This window comes from Zootoca vivipara, chromosome W, assembly GCF_963506605.1.
Source record: "Zootoca vivipara chromosome W, rZooViv1.1, whole genome shotgun sequence".
NCBI lineage: Eukaryota > Metazoa > Chordata > Lepidosauria > Squamata > Lacertidae > Zootoca > Zootoca vivipara.
Window position 1 is genome coordinate 9,195,716 of NC_083293.1, and position 19,003 is coordinate 9,214,718.

The window sequence follows — 19,003 nt, forward strand, 5'->3', positions numbered from 1 at the left end:
GGTTCATTTCGCTTAGTTGCTTACTCTTGAGTAGAACTGCATGTTCACTCCAGAAATAAGCACTTTTGTAAAATGAGCCATTTTGAAGCAAAACACATTCTTGGGGTGTCAGAATGCATAGATAGAAGCCAAATAAGCGTTCTATGGGTTTATTTCGCTTAGTTGCTTACTCTTGAGTAGAACTGCATGTTCACTCCAGAAATAAGCACTTTTGTAAAATGAGCCAAATTGAAGCAAAACATATTGGTGGAGTGTCAGAATGCAAAGATAACAGACAAATAAGCGTTCTATAGGTTTATTTCGCTTAGTTGCTTACTCTTGAGTAGAACTACATGTTCACTCCAGAAATAAGCACCTTTGTAAAATGAGCCAAATTGATGCAAAACATATTGTTGGAGTGTCAGAATGCATAGAAAGAAGAAAAATAAGCGTTCTATGGGTTCATTTCGCTTAGTTGCTTACTCTTGAGTAGAACTGCAAGTTCACTCAAGAAATAAGCACCCTTGTAAAATGAGCCAAATTGAAGCAAAACACATTGTTGGGGTGTCAGAATGCATAGAAAGAAGACAAATAAGCGTTTTATACGTTTAGAAAGCTTATTTGCTTACTCTTGAGTAGAAATGCATGTGCACTCCAGAAATAAGCACTTTTGTAAAATGAGCCAAATTGAAGCAAAACATATTGGTGGAGTGTCAGAATGCCTAGATAGAAGCCAAATAAGCGTTCTATAGGTTGATTTCGCTTAGTTGCTTACTCTTGAGTAGAACTGCATGTTCACTCCAGAAATAAGCACCTTTGTAAAATGAGCCAAATTGAAGCAAAACACATTGTTGGAGTGTCAGATTGCATAGAAAGAAGACAAATAAGCGTTCTATGGGTTCATTTCGCTTAGTTGCTTACTCTTGAGTAGAACTGCATGTTCACTCCAGAAATAAGCACTTTTGTAAAATGAGCCATTTTGAAGCAAAACACATTCTTGGGGTGTCAGAATGCATAGATAGAAGCCAAATAAGCGTTCTATGGGTTCATTTCGCTTATTTGCTTACTCTTGAGTAGAACTGCAAGTTCACTCAAGAAATAAGCACCCTTGTAAAATGAGCCAAACTGAAGCAAAACACATTGTTGGAGTGTCAGAATGCATAGATAGAAGACAATAAGCGTTCTATGGGTTTATTTCGCTTAGTTGCTTACTCTTGAGTAGTACTGCAAGTTCACTCCAGAAATAAGCACCTTTGTAAAAGGAGCCAAATTGAAGCAAAACACATTGTTGGAGTGTCAGAATGCATAGATAGAAGCCAAATAAGCGTTCTATGGGTTCATTTCGCTTATTTGCTTACTCTTGAGTAGAACTGCAAGTTCACTCAAGAAATAAGCACCCTTGTAAAATGAGCCAAACTGAAGCAAAACACATTGTTGGAGTGTCAGAATGCATAGATAACAGACAAATAAGCGTTCTATAGGTTTATTTCGCTTAGTTGCTTACTCTTGAGTAGAACTGCATGTTCACTCCAGAAATAAGCACCTTTGTAAAATGAGCCAAATTGAAGCAAAACACATTGTTGGAGTGTCAGAATGCATAGAAAGAAGACTAATAAGCGTTCTATGGGTTCATTTTGCTTAGTTGCTTACTCTTGAGTAGTACTGCAAGTTCACTCCAGAAATAAGCACCTTTGTAAAAGGAGCCAAATTGAAGCAAAACACATTGTTGGATTGTCAGAATGCATAGATAACAGACGAATAAGCGTTCTATAGGTTTATTTCGCTCAGTTGCTTACTCTTGAGTAGAACTGCATGTTCACTCCAGAAATAAGCACTTTTGTAAAATGAGCCAAATTGAAGCAAAACATATTGGTGGAGTGTCAGAATGCAAAGATAACAGACAAATAAGCGTTCTATAGGTTTATTTCGCTTAGTTGCTTACTCTTGAGTAGAACTACATGTTCACTCCAGAAATAAGCACCTTTGTAAAATGAGCCAAATTGATGCAAAACATATTGTTGGAGTGTCAGAATGCATAGAAAGAAGACAAATAAGCGTTCTATGGGTTCATTTCGCTTAGTTGCTTACTCTTGAGTAGAACTGCAAGTACACTCAAGAAATAAGCACCCTTGTAAAATGAGCCAAACTGAAGCAAAACACATTGTTGGAGTCTCAGAATGCATAGATAACAGACAAATAAGCGTTCTATAGGTTTATTTCGCTTAGTTGCTTACTCTTGAGTAGAACTGCAAGTTCACTCAAGAAATAAGCACCCTTGTAAAATGAGCCAAACTGAAGCAAAACACATTGTTGGAGTGTCAGAATGCATAGATAACATACAAATAAGCGTTCTATAGGTTTATTTCGCTCAGTTGCTTACTCTTGAGTAGAACTGCATGTTCACTCCAGAAATAAGCACCTTTGTAAAATGAGCCAAATTGAAGCAAAACACATTGTTGGAGTGTCAGAATGCATAGAAAGAAGACAAATAAGCATTTTATACGTTTAGAAAGCTTATTTGCTTACTCTTGAGTAGAAATGCATGTGCACTCCAGAAATAAGCAACTTTCTAAAATGAGCCAAATTGAAGCAAAACATATTGGTGGAGTGTCAGAATGCATAGATAGAAGCCAAATAAGCGTTCTATAGGTTTATTTCGCTTAGTTGCTTACTCTTGAGTAGAACTGCATGTGCACTCCAGAAATAAGCACCTTTGTAAAATGAGCCAAATTGAAGCAAAACACATTGTTGGAGTGTCAGAATGCATAGACAGAAGACAAATAAGGGTTCTACAGGTTTATTTCGCTCAGTTGCTTACTCTTGAGTAGAACTGCATGTTCACTCAAGAAATAAGCACCCTTGTAAAATGAGCCAAATTGAAGCAAAACACATTGTTGGGGTGTCAGAATGCATAGAAAGAAGACAAATAAGCGTTCCATACGTTCATTTCGCTTAGTTGCTTACTCTTGAGTAGAAATGTATGTGCACTCAAGAAATAAGCACCCTTGTAAAATGAGCCAAATTGAAGCAAAACACATTGTTGGGGTGTCAGAATGCATAGAAAGAAGACAAATAAGCGTTTTATACGTTTAGAAAGCTTATTTGCTTACTCTTGAGTAGAAATGCATGTGCACTCCAGAAATAAGCACTTTTGTAAAATGAGCCAAATTGAAGCAAAACATATTGGTGGAGTGTCAGAATGCCTAGATAGAAGCCAAATAAGCGTTCTATAGGTTGATTTCGCTTAGTTGCTTACTCTTGAGTAGAACTGCATGTTCACTCCAGAAATAAGCACCTTTGTAAAATGAGCCAAATTGAAGCAAAACACATTGTTGGAGTGTCAGATTGCATAGAAAGAAGACAAATAAGCGTTCTATGGGTTCATTTCGCTTAGTTGCTTACTCTTGAGTAGAACTGCATGTTCACTCCAGAAATAAGCACTTTTGTAAAATGAGCCATTTTGAAGCAAAACACATTCTTGGGGTGTCAGAATGCATAGATAGAAGCCAAATAAGCGTTCTATGGGTTCATTTCGCTTATTTGCTTACTCTTGAATAGAACTGCAAGTTCACTCAAGAAATAAGCACCCTTGTAAAATGAGCCAAACTGAAGCAAAACACATTGTTGGAGTGTCAGAATGCATAGATAACAGACAAATAAGCGTTCTATAGGTTTATTTCGCTTAGTTGCTTACTCTTGAGTAGAACTGCATGTTCACTCCAGAAATAAGCACCTTTGTAAAATGAGCCAAATTGAAGCAAAACACATTGTTGGAGTGTCAGAATGCATAGAAAGAAGACTAATAAGCGTTCTATGGGTTCATTTCGCTTAGTTGCTTACTCTTGAGTAGTACTGCAAGTTCACTCCAGAAATAAGCACCTTTGTAAAAGGAGCCAAATTGAAGCAAAACACATTGTTGGAGTGTCAGAATGCATAGATAACAGACAAATAACCGTTCTATAGGTTTGTTTCGCTCAGTTGCTTACTCTTGAGTAGAACTGCATGTTCACTCCAGAAATAAGCACTTTTGTAAAATGAGCCAAATTGAAGCAAAACATATTGGTGGAGTGTCAGAATGCAAAGATAACAGACAAATAAGCGTTCTATAGGTTTATTTCGCTTAGTTGCTTACTCTTGAGTAGAACTACATGTTCACTCCAGAAATAAGCACCTTTGTAAAATGAGCCAAATTGATGCAAAACATATTGTTGGAGTGTCAGAATGCATAGAAAGAAGACAAATAAGCGTTCTATGGGTTCATTTCGCTTAGTTGCTTACTCTTGAGTAGAACTGCAAGTTCACTCAAGAAATAAGCACCCTTGTAAAATGAGCCAAATTGAAGCAAAACACATTGTTGGGGTGTCAGAATGCATAGAAAGAAGACAAATAAGCGTTTTATACGTTTAGAAAGCTTATTTGCTTACTCTTGAGTAGAAATGCATGTGCACTCCAGAAATAAGCACTTTTGTAAAATGAGCCAAATTGAAGCAAAACATATTGGTGGAGTGTCAGAATGCCTAGATAGAAGCCAAATAAGCGTTCTATAGGTTGATTTCGCTTAGTTGCTTACTCTTGAGTAGAACTGCATGTTCACTCCAGAAATAAGCACCTTTGTAAAATGAGCCAAATTGAAGCAAAACACATTGTTGGAGTGTCAGATTGCATAGAAAGAAGACAAATAAGCGTTCTATGGGTTCATTTCGCTTAGTTGCTTACTCTTGAGTAGAACTGCATGTTCACTCCAGAAATAAGCACTTTTGTAAAATGAGCCATTTTGAAGCAAAACACATTCTTGGGGTGTCAGAATGCATAGATAGAAGCCAAATAAGCGTTCTATGGGTTCATTTCGCTTATTTGCTTACTCTTGAGTAGAACTGCAAGTTCACTCAAGAAATAAGCACCCTTGTAAAATGAGCCAAACTGAAGCAAAACACATTGTTGGAGTGTCAGAATGCATAGATAGAAGACAATAAGCGTTCTATGGGTTTATTTCGCTTAGTTGCTTACTCTTGAGTAGTACTGCAAGTTCACTCCAGAAATAAGCACCTTTGTAAAAGGAGCCAAATTGAAGCAAAACACATTGTTGGAGTGTCAGAATGCATAGATAGAAGCCAAATAAGCGTTCTATGGGTTCATTTCGCTTATTTGCTTACTCTTGAGTAGAACTGCAAGTTCACTCAAGAAATAAGCACCCTTGTAAAATGAGCCAAACTGAAGCAAAACACATTGTTGGAGTGTCAGAATGCATAGAAAGAAGCCAAATAAGCGTTCTATGGGTTCATTTTGCTTAGTTGCTTACTCTTGAGTAGTACTGCAAGTTCACTCCAGAAATAAGCACCTTTGTAAAAGGAGCCAAATTGAAGCAAAACACATTGTTGGATTGTCAGAATGCATAGATAACAGACAAATAAGCGTTCTATAGGTTTATTTCGCTCAGTTGCTTACTCTTGAGTAGAACTGCATGTTCACTCCAGAAATAAGCACTTTTGTAAAATGAGCCAAATTGAAGCAAAACATATTGGTGGAGTGTCAGAATGCATAGATAACAGACAAATAAGCGTTCTATAGGTTTATTTCGCTTAGTTGCTTACTCTTGAGTAGAACTACATGTTCACTCCAGAAATAAGCACCTTTGTAAAATGAGCCAAATTGATGCAAAACATATTGTTGGAGTGTCAGAATGCATAGAAAGAAGACAAATAAGCGTTCTATGGGTTCATTTCGCTTAGTTGCTTACTCTTGAGTAGAACTGCAAGTTCACTCAAGAAATAAGCACCCTTGTAAAATGAGCCAAACTGAAGCAAAACACATTGTTGGAGTCTCAGAATGCATAGATAACAGACAAATAAGCGTTCTATAGGTTTATTTCGCTTAGTTGCTTACTCTTGAGTAGAACTGCAAGTTCACTCAAGAAATAAGCACCTTTGTAAAATGAGCCAAATTGAAGCAAAACACATTGTTGGAGTGTCAGAATGCATAGAAAGAAGACAAATAAGCATTTTATACGTTTAGAAAGCTTATTTGCTTACTCTTGAGTAGAAATGCATGTGCACTCCAGAAATAAGCAACTTTCTAAAATGAGCCAAATTGAAGCAAAACATATTGGTGGAGTGTCAGAATGCATAGATAGAAGCCAAATAAGCGTTCTATAGGTTTATTTCGCTTAGTTGCTTACTCTTGAGTAGAACTGCATGTGCACTCCAGAAATAAGCACCTTTGTAAAATGAGCCAAATTGAAGCAAAACACATTGTTGGAGTGTCAGAATGCATAGACAGAAGACAAATAAGGGTTCTACAGGTTTATTTCGCTCAGTTGCTTACTCTTGAGTAGAACTGCATGTTCACTCAAGAAATAAGCACCCTTGTAAAATGAGCCAAATTGAAGCAAAACACATTGTTGGGGTGTCAGAATGCATAGAAAGAAGACAAATAAGCGTTCTATACGTTTATAAAGCTTATTTGCTTACTCTTGAGTAGAAATGCATGTGCACTCAAGAAATAAGCACCTTTGTAAAATGAGCCAAATTGACGCAAAACACATTGTTGGAGTGTCAGAATGCATAGAAAGAAGACAAATAAGCCTTCTATGGGTTCATTTCGCTTAGTTGCTTACTCTTGAGTAGAACTGCAAGTTCACTCAAGAAATAAGCACCCTTGTAAAATGAGCCAAATTGAAGCAAAACACATTGTTGGGGTGTCAGAATGCATAGACAGAAGACAAATAAGCGTTTTATACGTTTAGAAAGCTTATTTGCTTACTCTTGAGTAGAAATGCATGTGCACTCAAGAAATAAGCACCTTTGTAAAATGAGCCAAATTGACGCAAAACACATTGTTGGAGTGTCAGAATGCATAGAAAGAAGACAAATAAGCCTTCTATGGGTTCATTTCGCTTAGTTGCTTACTCTTGAGTAGAAATGCATGTGCACTCCAGAAATAAGCACTTTTGTAAAATGAGCCAAATTGAAGCAAAACATATTGGTGGAGTGTCAGAATGCCTAGATAGAAGCCAAATAAGCGTTCTATAGGTTGATTTCACTTAGTTGCTTACTCTTGAGTAGAACTGCATGTTCACTCCAGAAATAAGCACCTTTGTAAAATGAGCCAAATTGAAGCAAAACACATTGTTGGAGTGTCAGAATGCATAGAAAGAAGACAAATAAGCGTACTATGGGTTCATTTCGCTTAGTTGCTTACTCTTGAGTAGAACTGCATGTTCACTCCAGAAATAAGCACTTTTGTAAAATGAGCCAAATTGAAGCAAAACACATTGTTGGGGTGTCAGAATGCATAGATAGAAGCCAAATAAGCGTTCTATGGGTTCATTTCGCTTATTTGCTTACTCTTGAGTAGAACTGCAAGTTCACTCAAGAAATAAGCACCCTTGTAAAATGAGCCAAACTGAAGCAAAACACATTGTTGGAGTGTCAGAATGCATAGATAACAGACAAATAAGCGTTCTATAGGTTTATTTCGCTCAGTTGCTTACTCTTGAGTAGAACTGCATGTTCACTCCAGAAATAAGCACCTTTGTAAAATGAGCCAAATTGAAGCAAAACACATTGTTGGAGTGTCAGAATGCATAGATAGAAGACACATAAGCGTTCTATAGGTTTATTTCGCTCAGTTGCTTACTGTTGAGTAGAACTGCATGTTCACTCAAGAAATAAGCACCCTTGTAAAATGAGCCAAATTGAAGCAAAACACATTGTTGGAGTGTCAGAATGCATAGAAAGAAGACAAATAAGCGTTCTATACGTTTATAAAGCTTATTTGCTTACTCTTGAGTAGAAATGCATGTGCACTCAAGAAATAAGCACCTTTGTAAAATGAGCCAAATTGAAGCAAAACACATTGCTGGAGTGTCAGAATGCATAGATAACAGACAAATAAGCGTTCTATAGGTTTATTTCGCTTAGTTGCTTACTCTTGAGTAGAACTGCATGTTCACTCCAGAAATAAGCACCTTTGTAAAATGAGCCAAATTGAAGCAAAACACATTGTTGGAGTGTCAGAATGCATAGAAAGAAGACAAATAAGCGTTCTATGGGTTCATTTCGCTTAGTTGCTTACTCTTGAGTAGTACTGCAAGTTCACTCCAGAAATAAGCACCTTTGTAAAATGAGCCAAATTGAAGCAAAACACATTGTTGGAGTGTCAGAATGCATAGACAGAAGACAAATAAGCGTTTTATACGTTTAGAAAGCTTATTTGCTTACTCTTGAGTAGAAATGCATGTGCACTCCAGAAATAAGCAACTTTCTAAAATGAGCCAAATTGAAGCAAAACATATTGGTGGAGTGTCAGAATGCATAGATAGAAGCCAAATAAGCGTTCTATAGGTTTATTTCGCTTAGTTGCTTACTCTTGAGTAGAACTGCATGTTCACTCCAGAAATAAGCACTTTTGTAAAATGAGCCAAATTGAAGCAAAACATATTGGTAGAGTGTCAGAATGCATAGACAGAAGACAAATAAGCGTTCTACAGGTTTATTTTGCTTAGTTGCTTACTCTTGAGTAGAACTGCATGTTCACTCAAGAAATAAGCACCCTTGTAAAATGAGCCAAATTGAAGCAAAACACATTGTTGGGGTGTCAGAATGCATAGAAAGAAGATAAATAAGCGTTCTATACGTTTATGAAGCTTATTTGCTTACTGTTGAGTAGAAATGCATGTGCACTCAAGAAATAAGCACCTTTGTAAAATGAGCCAAATTGACGCAAAACACATTGTTGGAGTGTCAGAATGCATAGATAACAGACAAATAAGCGTTCTATAGGTTTATTTCACTTAGTTGCTTACTCTTGAGTAGAACTGCATGTTCACTCCAGAAATAAGCACCTTTGTAAAATGAGCCAAATTGAAGCAAAACACATTGTTGGAGTGTCAGAATGCATAGAAAGAAGACAAATAAGCGTTCTATGGGTTCATTTCGCTTAGTTGCTTACTCTTGAGTAGTACTGCAAGTTCACTCCAGAAATAAGCACCTTTGTAAAATGAGCCAAATTGAAGCAAAACACATTGTTGGAGTGTCAGAATGCATAGAAAGAAGACAAATAAGCGTTTTATACGTTTAGAAAGCTTATTTGCTTACTCTTGAGTAGAAATGCATGTGCACTCCAGAAATAAGCAACTTTCTAAAATGAGCCAAATTGAAGCAAAACATATTGGTGGAGTGTCAGAATGCATAGATAGAAGCCAAATAAGCGTTCTATAGGTTTATTTCGCTTAGTTGCTTACTCTTGAGTAGAATTGCATGTGCACTCCAGAAATAAGCACCTTTGTAAAATGAGCCAAATTGATGCAAAACATATTGTTGGAGTGTCAGAATGCATAGAAAGAAGACAAATAAGCGTTCTATGGGTTCATTTCGCTTAGTTGCTTACTCTTGAGTAGAACTGCAAGTTCACTCAAGAAATAAGCACCCTTGTAAAATGAGCCAAACTGAAGCAAAACACATTGTTGGAGTCTCAGAATGCATAGATAACAGACAAATAAGCGTTCTATAGGTTTATTTCACTTAGTTGCTTACTCTTGAGTAGAACTGCAAGTTCACTCAAGAAATAAGCACCCTTGTAAAATGAGCCAAACTGAAGCAAAACACATTGTTGGAGTGTCAGAATGCATAGATAACATACAAATAAGCGTTCTATAGGTTTATTTCGCTCAGTTGCTTACTCTTGAGTAGAACTGCATGTTCACTCCAGAAATAAGCACCTTTGTAAAATGAGCCAAATTGAAGCAAAACACATTGTTGGAGTGTCAGAATGCATAGAAAGAAGACAAATAAGCATTTTATACGTTTATAAAGCTTATTTGCTTACTCTTGAGTAGAAATGCATGTGCACTCCAGAAATAAGCAACTTTCTAAAATGAGCCAAATTGAAGCAAAACATATTGGTGGAGTGTCAGAATGCATAGATAGAAGCCAAATAAGCGTTCTATAGGTTTATTTCGCTTAGTTGCTTACTCTTGAGTAGAACTGCATGTGCACTCCAGAAATAAGCACCTTTGTAAAATGAGCCAAATTGAAGCAAAACACATTGTTGGAGTGTCAGAATGCATAGACAGAAGACAAATAAGGGTTCTACAGGTTTATTTCGCTCAGTTGCTTACTCTTGAGTAGAACTGCATGTTCACTCAAGAAATAAGCACCCTTGTAAAATGAGCCAAATTGAAGCAAAACACATTGTTGGGGTGTCAGAATGCATAGAAAGAAGACAAATAAGCGTTCTATACGTTTATAAAGCTTATTTGCTTACTCTTGAGTAGAAATGCATGTGCACTCAAGAAATAAGCACCTTTGTAAAATGAGCCAAATTGACGCAAAACACATTGTTGGAGTGTCAGAATGCATAGAAAGAAGACAAATAAGCCTTCTATGGGTTCATTTCGCTTAGTTGCTTACTCTTGAGTAGAACTGCAAGTTCACTCAAGAAATAAGCACCCTTGTAAAATGAGCCAAATTGAAGCAAAACACATTGTTGGGGTGTCAGAATGCATAGACAGAAGACAAATAAGCGTTTTATACGTTTAGAAAGCTTATTTGCTTACTCTTGAGTAGAAATGCATGTGCACTCCAGAAATAAGCACTTTTGTAAAATGAGCCAAATTGAAGCAAAACATATTGGTGGAGTGTCAGAATGCCTAGATAGAAGCCAAATAAGCGTTCTATAGGTTGATTTCGCTTAGTTGCTTACTCTTGAGTAGAACTGCATGTTCACTCCAGAAATAAGCACCTTTGTAAAATGAGCCAAATTGAAGCAAAACACATTGTTGGAGTGTCAGAATGCATAGAAAGAAGACAAATAAGCGTTCTATGGGTTCATTTCGCTTAGTTGCTTACTCTTGAGTAGAACTGCATGTTCACTCCAGAAATAAGCACTTTTGTAAAATGAGCCAAATTGAAGCAAAACACATTGTTTGGGTGTCAGAATGCATAGATAGAAGCCAAATAAGCGTTCTATGGGTTCATTTCGCTTATTTGCTTACTCTTGAGTAGAACTGCAAGTTCACTCAAGAAATAAGCACCCTTGTAAAATGAGCCAAACTGAAGCAAAACACATTGTTGGAGTGTCAGAATGCATAGATAACAGACAAATAAGCGTTCTATAGGTTTATTTCGCTCAGTTGCTTACTCTTGAGTAGAACTGCATGTTCACTCCAGAAATAAGCACCTTTGTAAAATGAGCCAAATTGAAGCAAAACACATTGTTGGAGTTTCAGAATGCATAGATAGAAGACACATAAGCGTTCTATAGGTTTATTTCGCTCAGTTGCTTACTGTTGAGTAGAACTGCATGTTCACTCAAGAAATAAGCACCCTTGTAAAATGAGCCAAATTGAAGCAAAACACATTGTTGGAGTGTCAGAATGCATAGAAAGAAGACAAATAAGCGTTCTATACGTTTATAAAGCTTATTTGCTTACTCTTGAGTAGAAATGCATGTGCACTCAAGAAATAAGCACCTTTGTAAAATGAGCCAAATTGAAGCAAAACACATTGTTGGAGTGTCAGAATGCATAGATAACAGACAAATAAGCGTTCTATAGGTTTATTTCGCTTAGTTGCTTACTCTTGAGTAGAACTGCATGTTCACTCCAGAAATAAGCACCTTTGTAAAATGAGCCAAATTGAAGCAAAACACATTGTTGGAGTGTCAGAATGCATAGAAAGAAGACAAATAAGCGTTCTATGGGTTCATTTCGCTTAGTTGCTTACTCTTGAGTAGTACTGCAAGTTCACTCCAGAAATAAGCACCTTTGTAAAATGAGCCAAATTGAAGCAAAACACATTGTTGGAGTGTCAGAATGCATAGACAGAAGACAAATAAGCGTTTTATACGTTTAGAAAGCTTATTTGCTTACTCTTGAGTAGAAATGCATGTGCACTCCAGAAATAAGCAACTTTCTAAAATGAGCCAAATTGAAGCAAAACATATTGGTGGAGTGTCAGAATGCATAGATAGAAGCCAAATAAGCGTTCTATAGGTTTATTTCGCTTAGTTGCTTACTCTTGAGTAGAACTGCATGTTCACTCCAGAAATAAGCACTTTTGTAAAATGAGCCAAATTGAAGCAAAACATATTGGTAGAGTGTCAGAATGTATAGACAGAAGACAAATAAGCGTTCTACAGGTTTATTTTGCTTAGTTGCTTACTCTTGAGTAGAACTGCATGTTCACTCAAGAAATAAGCACCCTTGTAAAATGAGCCAAATTGAAGCAAAACACATTGTTGGGGTGTCAGAATGCATAGAAAGAAGATAAATAAGCGTTCTATACGTTTATGAAGCTTATTTGCTTACTGTTGAGTAGAAATGCATGTGCACTCAAGAAATAAGCACCTTTGTAAAATGAGCCAAATTGACGCAAAACACATTGTTGGAGTGTCAGAATGCATAGATAACAGACAAATAAGCGTTCTATAGGTTTATTTCACTTAGTTGCTTACTCTTGAGTAGAACTGCATGTTCACTCCAGAAATAAGCACCTTTGTAAAATGAGCCAAATTGAAGCAAAACACATTGTTGGAGTGTCAGAATGCATAGAAAGAAGACAAATAAGCGTTCTATGGGTTCATTTCGCTTAGTTGCTTACTCTTGAGTAGTACTGCAAGTTCACTCCAGAAATAAGCACCTTTGTAAAATGAGCCAAATTGAAGCAAAACACATTGTTGGAGTGTCAGAATGCATAGAAAGAAGACAAATAAGCGTTTTATACGTTTAGAAAGCTTATTTGCTTACTCTTGAGTAGAAATGCATGTGCACTCCAGAAATAAGCAACTTTCTAAAATGAGCCAAATTGAAGCAAAACATATTGGTGGAGTGTCAGAATGCATAGATAGAAGCCAAATAAGCGTTCTATAGGTTTATTTCGCTTAGTTGCTTACTCTTGAGTAGAATTGCATGTGCACTCCAGAAATAAGCACCTTTGTAAAATGAGCCAAATTGATGCAAAACATATTGTTGGAGTGTCAGAATGCATAGAAAGAAGACAAATAAGCGTTCTATGGGTTCATTTCGCTTAGTTGCTTACTCTTGAGTAGAACTGCAAGTTCACTCAAGAAATAAGCACCCTTGTAAAATGAGCCAAACTGAAGCAAAACACATTGTTGGAGTCTCAGAATGCATAGATAACAGACAAATAAGCGTTCTATAGGTTTATTTCGCTTAGTTGCTTACTCTTGAGTAGAACTGCAAGTTCACTCAAGAAATAAGCACCCTTGTAAAATGAGCCAAACTGAAGCAAAACACATTGTTGGAGTGTCAGAATGCATAGATAACATACAAATAAGCGTTCTATAGGTTTATTTCGCTCAGTTGCTTACTCTTGAGTAGAACTGCATGTTCACTCCAGAAATAAGCACCTTTGTAAAATGAGCCAAATTGAAGCAAAACACATTGTTGGAGTGTCAGAATGCATAGAAAGAAGACAAATAAGCATTTTATACGTTTATAAAGCTTATTTGCTTACTCTTGAGTAGAAATGCATGTGCACTCCAGAAATAAGCAACTTTCTAAAATGAGCCAAATTGAAGCAAAACATATTGGTGGAGTGTCAGAATGCATAGATAGAAGCCAAATAAGCGTTCTATAGGTTTATTTCGCTTAGTTGCTTACTCTTGAGTAGAACTGCATGTGCACTCCAGAAATAAGCACCTTTGTAAAATGAGCCAAATTGAAGCAAAACACATTGTTGGAGTGTCAGAATGCATAGACAGAAGACAAATAAGGGTTCTACAGGTTTATTTCGCTCAGTTGCTTACTCTTGAGTAGAACTGCATGTTCACTCAAGAAATAAGCACCCTTGTAAAATGAGCCAAATTGAAGCAAAACACATTGTTGGGGTGTCAGAATGCATAGAAAGAAGACAAATAAGCGTTCTATACGTTTATAAAGCTTATTTGCTTACTCTTGAGTAGAAATGCATGTGCACTCAAGAAATAAGCACCTTTGTAAAATGAGCCAAATTGACGCAAAACACATTGTTGGAGTGTCAGAATGCATAGAAAGAAGACAAATAAGCCTTCTATGGGTTCATTTCGCTTAGTTGCTTACTCTTGAGTAGAACTGCAAGTTCACTCAAGAAATAAGCACCCTTGTAAAATGAGCCAAATTGAAGCAAAACACATTGTTGGGGTGTCAGAATGCATAGACAGAAGACAAATAAGCGTTTTATACGTTTAGAAAGCTTATTTGCTTACTCTTGAGTAGAAATGCATGTGCACTCCAGAAATAAGCACTTTTGTAAAATGAGCCAAATTGAAGCAAAACATATTGGTGGAGTGTCAGAATGCCTAGATAGAAGCCAAATAAGCGTTCTATAGGTTGATTTCGCTTAGTTGCTTACTCTTGAGTAGAACTGCATGTTCACTCCAGAAATAAGCACCTTTGTAAAATGAGCCAAATTGAAGCAAAACACATTGTTGGAGTGTCAGAATGCATAGAAAGAAGACAAATAAGCGTTCTATGGGTTCATTTCGCTTAGTTGCTTACTCTTGAGTAGAACTGCATGTTCACTCCAGAAATAAGCACTTTTGTAAAATGAGCCAAATTGAAGCAAAACACATTGTTGGGGTGTCAGAATGCATAGATAGAAGCCAAATAAGCGTTCTATGGGTTCATTTCGCTTATTTGCTTACTCTTGAGTAGAACTGCAAGTTCACTCAAGAAATAAGCACCCTTGTAAAATGAGCCAAACTGAAGCAAAACACATTGTTGGAGTGTCAGAATGCATAGATAACAGACAAATAAGCGTTCTATAGGTTTATTTCGCTCAGTTGCTTACTCTTGAGTAGAACTGCATGTTCACTCCAGAAATAAGCACCTTTGTAAAATGAGCCAAATTGAAGCAAAACACATTGTTGGAGTGTCAGAATGCATAGATAGAAGACACATAAGCGTTCTATAGGTTTATTTCGCTCAGTTGCTTACTGTTGAGTAGAACTGCATGTTCACTCAAGAAATAAGCACCCTTGTAAAATGAGCCAAATTGAAGCAAAACACATTGTTGGAGTGTCAGAATGCATAGAAAGAAGACAAATAAGTGTTCTATACGTTTATAAAGCTTATTTGCTTACTCTTGAGTAGAAATGCATGTGCACTCAAGAAATAAGCACCTTTGTAAAATGAGCCAAATTGAAGCAAAACACATTGTTGGAGTGTCAGAATGCATAGATAACAGACAAATAAGCGTTCTATAGGTTTATTTCGCTTAGTTGCTTACTCTTGAGTAGAACTGCATGTTCACTCCAGAAATAAGCACCTTTGTAAAATGAGCCAAATTGAAGCAAAACACATTGTTGGAGTGTCAGAATGCATAGAAAGAAGACAAATAAGCGTTCTATGGGTTCATTTCGCTTAGTTGCTTACTCTTGAGTAGTACTGCAAGTTCACTCCAGAAATAAGCACCTTTGTAAAATGAGCCAAATTGAAGCAAAACACATTGTTGGAGTGTCAGAATGCATAGACAGAAGACAAATAAGCGTTTTATACGTTTAGAAAGCTTATTTGCTTACTCTTGAGTAGAAATGCATGTGCACTCCAGAAATAAGCAACTTTCTAAAATGAGCCAAATTGAAGCAAAACATATTGGTGGAGTGTCAGAATGCATAGATAGAAGCCAAATAAGCGTTCTATAGGTTTATTTCGCTTAGTTGCTTACTCTTGAGTAGAACTGCATGTTCACTCCAGAAATAAGCACTTTTGTAAAATGAGCCAAATTGAAGCAAAACATATTGGTAGAGTGTCAGAATGCATAGACAGAAGACAAATAAGCGTTCTACAGGTTTATTTTGCTTAGTTGCTTACTCTTGAGTAGAACTGCATGTTCACTCAAGAAATAAGCACCCTTGTAAAATGAGCCAAATTGAAGCAAAACACATTGTTGGGGTGTCAGAATGCATAGAAAGAAGATAAATAAGCGTTCTATACGTTTATAAAGCTTATTTGCTTACTGTTGAGTAGAAATGCATGTGCACTCAAGAAATAAGCACCTTTGTAAAATGAGCCAAATTGACGCAAAACACATTGTTGGAGTGTCAGAATGCATAGATAACAGACAAATAAGCGTTCTATAGGTTTATTTCACTTAGTTGCTTACTCTTGAGTAGAACTGCATGTTCACTCCAGAAATAAGCACCTTTGTAAAATGAGCCAAATTGAAGCAAAACACATTGTTGGAGTGTCAGAATGCATAGAAAGAAGACAAATAAGCGTTCTATGGGTTCATTTCGCTTAGTTGCTTACTCTTGAGTAGTACTGCAAGTTCACTCCAGAAATAAGCACCTTTGTAAAATGAGCCAAATTGAAGCAAAACACATTGTTGGAGTGTCAGAATGCATAGAAAGAAGACAAATAAGCGTTTTATACGTTTAGAAAGCTTATTTGCTTACTCTTGAGTAGAAATGCATGTGCACTCCAGAAATAAGCAACTTTCTAAAATGAGCCAAATTGAAGCAAAACATATTGGTGGAGTGTCAGAATGCATAGATAGAAGCCAAATAAGCGTTCTATAGGTTTATTTCGCTTAGTTGCTTACTCTTGAGTAGAATTGCATGTGCACTCCAGAAATAAGCACCTTTGTAAAATGAGCCAAATTGAAGCAAAACACATTGTTGGAGTGTCAGAATGCATAGACAGAAGACAAATAAGCGTTCTACAGGTTTATTTCGCTCAGTTGCTTACTCTTGAGTAGAACTGCATGTTCACTCAAGAAATAAGCACCCTTGTAAAATGAGCCAAATTGAAGCAAAACACATTGTTGGGGTGTCAGAATGCATAGATAGAAGACAAATAAGCGTTCTATACGTTTATTTCGCTTAGTTGCTTACTCTTGAGTAGAACTGCATGTTCACTCAAGAAATAAGCACCCTTGTAAAATGAGCCAAATTGAAGCAAAACACATTGTTGGGGTGTCAGAATGCATAGAAAGAAGATAAATAAGCGTTCTATACGTTTATAAAGCTTATTTGCTTACTGTTGAGTAGAAATGCATGTGCACTCAAGAAATAAGCACCTTTGTAAAATGAGCCAAATTGACGCAAAACACATTGTTGGAGTGTCAGAATGCATAGATAACAGACAAATAAGCGTTCTATAGGTTTATTTCACTTAGTTGCTTACTCTTGAGTAGAACTGCATGTTCACTCCAGAAATAAGCACCTTTGTAAAATGAGCCAAATTGAAGCAAAACACATTGTTGGAGTGTCAGAATGCATAGAAAGAAGACAAATAAGCGTTCTATGGGTTCATTTCGCTTAGTTGCTTACTCTTGAGTAGTACTGCAAGTTCACTCCAGAAATAAGCACCTTTGTAAAATGAGCCAAATTGAAGCAAAACACATTGTTGGAGTGTCAGAATGCATAGAAAGAAGACAAATAAGCGTTTTATACGTTTAGAAAGCTTATTTGCTTACTCTTGAGTAGAAATGCATGTGCACTCCAGAAATAAGCAACTTTCTAAAATGAGCCAAATTGAAGCAAAACATATTGGTGGAGTGTCAGAATGCATAGATAGAAGCCAAATAAGCGTTCTATAGGTTTATTTCGCTTAGTTGCTTACTCTTGAGTAGAATTGCATGTGCACTCCAGAAATAAGCACCTTTGTAAAATGAGCCAAATTGAAGCAAAACACATTGTTGGAGTGTCAGAATGCATAGACAGAAGACAAATAAGCGTTCTACAGGTTTATTTCGCTCAGTTGCTTACTCTTGAGTAGAACTGCATGTTCACTCAAGAAATAAGCACCCTTGTAAAATGAGCCAAATTGAAGCAAAACACATTGTTGGGGTGTCAGAATGCATAGATAGAAGACAAATAAGCGTTCTATACGTTTATTTCGCTTAGTTGCTTACTCTTGAGTAGAACTGCATGTTCACTCAAGAAATAAGCACCCTTGTAAAATGAGCCAAATTGAAGCAAAACACATTGTTGGGGTGTCAGAATGCATAGAAAGAAGATAAATAAGCGTTCTATACGTTTATAAAGCTTATTTGCTTACTGTTGAGTAGAAATGCATGTGCACTCAAGAAATAAGCACCTTTGTAAAATGAGCCAAATTGACGCAAAACACATTGTTGGAGTGTCAGAATGCATAGATAACAGACAAATAAGCGTTCTATAGGTTTATTTCACTTAGTTGCTTACTCTTGAGTAGAACTGCATGTTCACTCCAGAAATAAGCACCTTTGTAAAATGAGCCAAATTGAAGCAAAACACATTGTTGGAGTGTCAGAATGCATAGAAAGAAGACAAATAAGCGTTCTATGGGTTCATTTCGCTTAGTTGCTTACTCTTGAGTAGTACTGCAAGTTCACTCCAGAAATAAGCACCTTTGTAAAATGAGCCAAATTGAAGCAAAACACATTGTTGGAGTGTCAGAATGCATAGAAAGAAGACAAATAAGCGTTTTATACGTTTAGAAAGCTTATTTGCTTACTCTTGAGTAGAAATGCATGTGCACTCCAGAAATAAGCAACTTTCTAAAATGAGCCAAATTGAAGCAAAACATATTGGTGGAGTGTCAGAATGCATAGATAGAAGCCAAATAAGCGTTCTATAGGTTTATTTCGCTTAGTTGCTTACTCTTGAGTAGAATTGCATGTGCACTCCAGAAATAAGCACCTTTGTAAAATGAGCCAAATTGAAGCAAAACACATTGTTGGAGTGTCAGAATGCATAGACAGAAGACAAATAAGCGTTCTACAGGTTTATTTCGCTCAGTTGCTTACTCTTGAGTAGAACTGCATGTTCACTCAAGAAATAAGCACCCTTGTAAAATGAGCCAAATTGAAGCAAAACACATTGTTGGGGTGTCAGAATGCATAGATAGAAGCCAAATAAGCGTTCTATACGTTTATTTCGCTTAGTTGCTTACTCTTGAGTAGAACTGCAAGTTCACTCCAGAAATAAGCACCTTTGTAAAATGAGCCAAATTGAAGCAAAACACATTGTTGGAGTGTCAGAATGCATAGAAAGAAGACAAATAAGCGTTCTATGGGTTCATTTCGCTTATTTGCTTACT

At 36.7% G+C, this 19,003-nt stretch overlaps 1 long non-coding RNA gene across 1 annotated transcript in view; it reads left to right on the top strand.

Annotated features, from left to right (window-relative positions):
* The first annotated feature begins 4,806 nt into the window (after nt 1–4,806).
* LOC132591448 (uncharacterized) overlaps nt 4,807–19,003 on the top strand; it is a 136,821-nt gene continuing 122,624 nt past the window's right edge. Inside the window, exon 1 of the long non-coding RNA XR_009556975.1 lies at nt 4,807–4,963. This is a non-coding gene — a long non-coding RNA (uncharacterized LOC132591448). The remainder of the gene's footprint in view (nt 4,964–19,003) is intronic.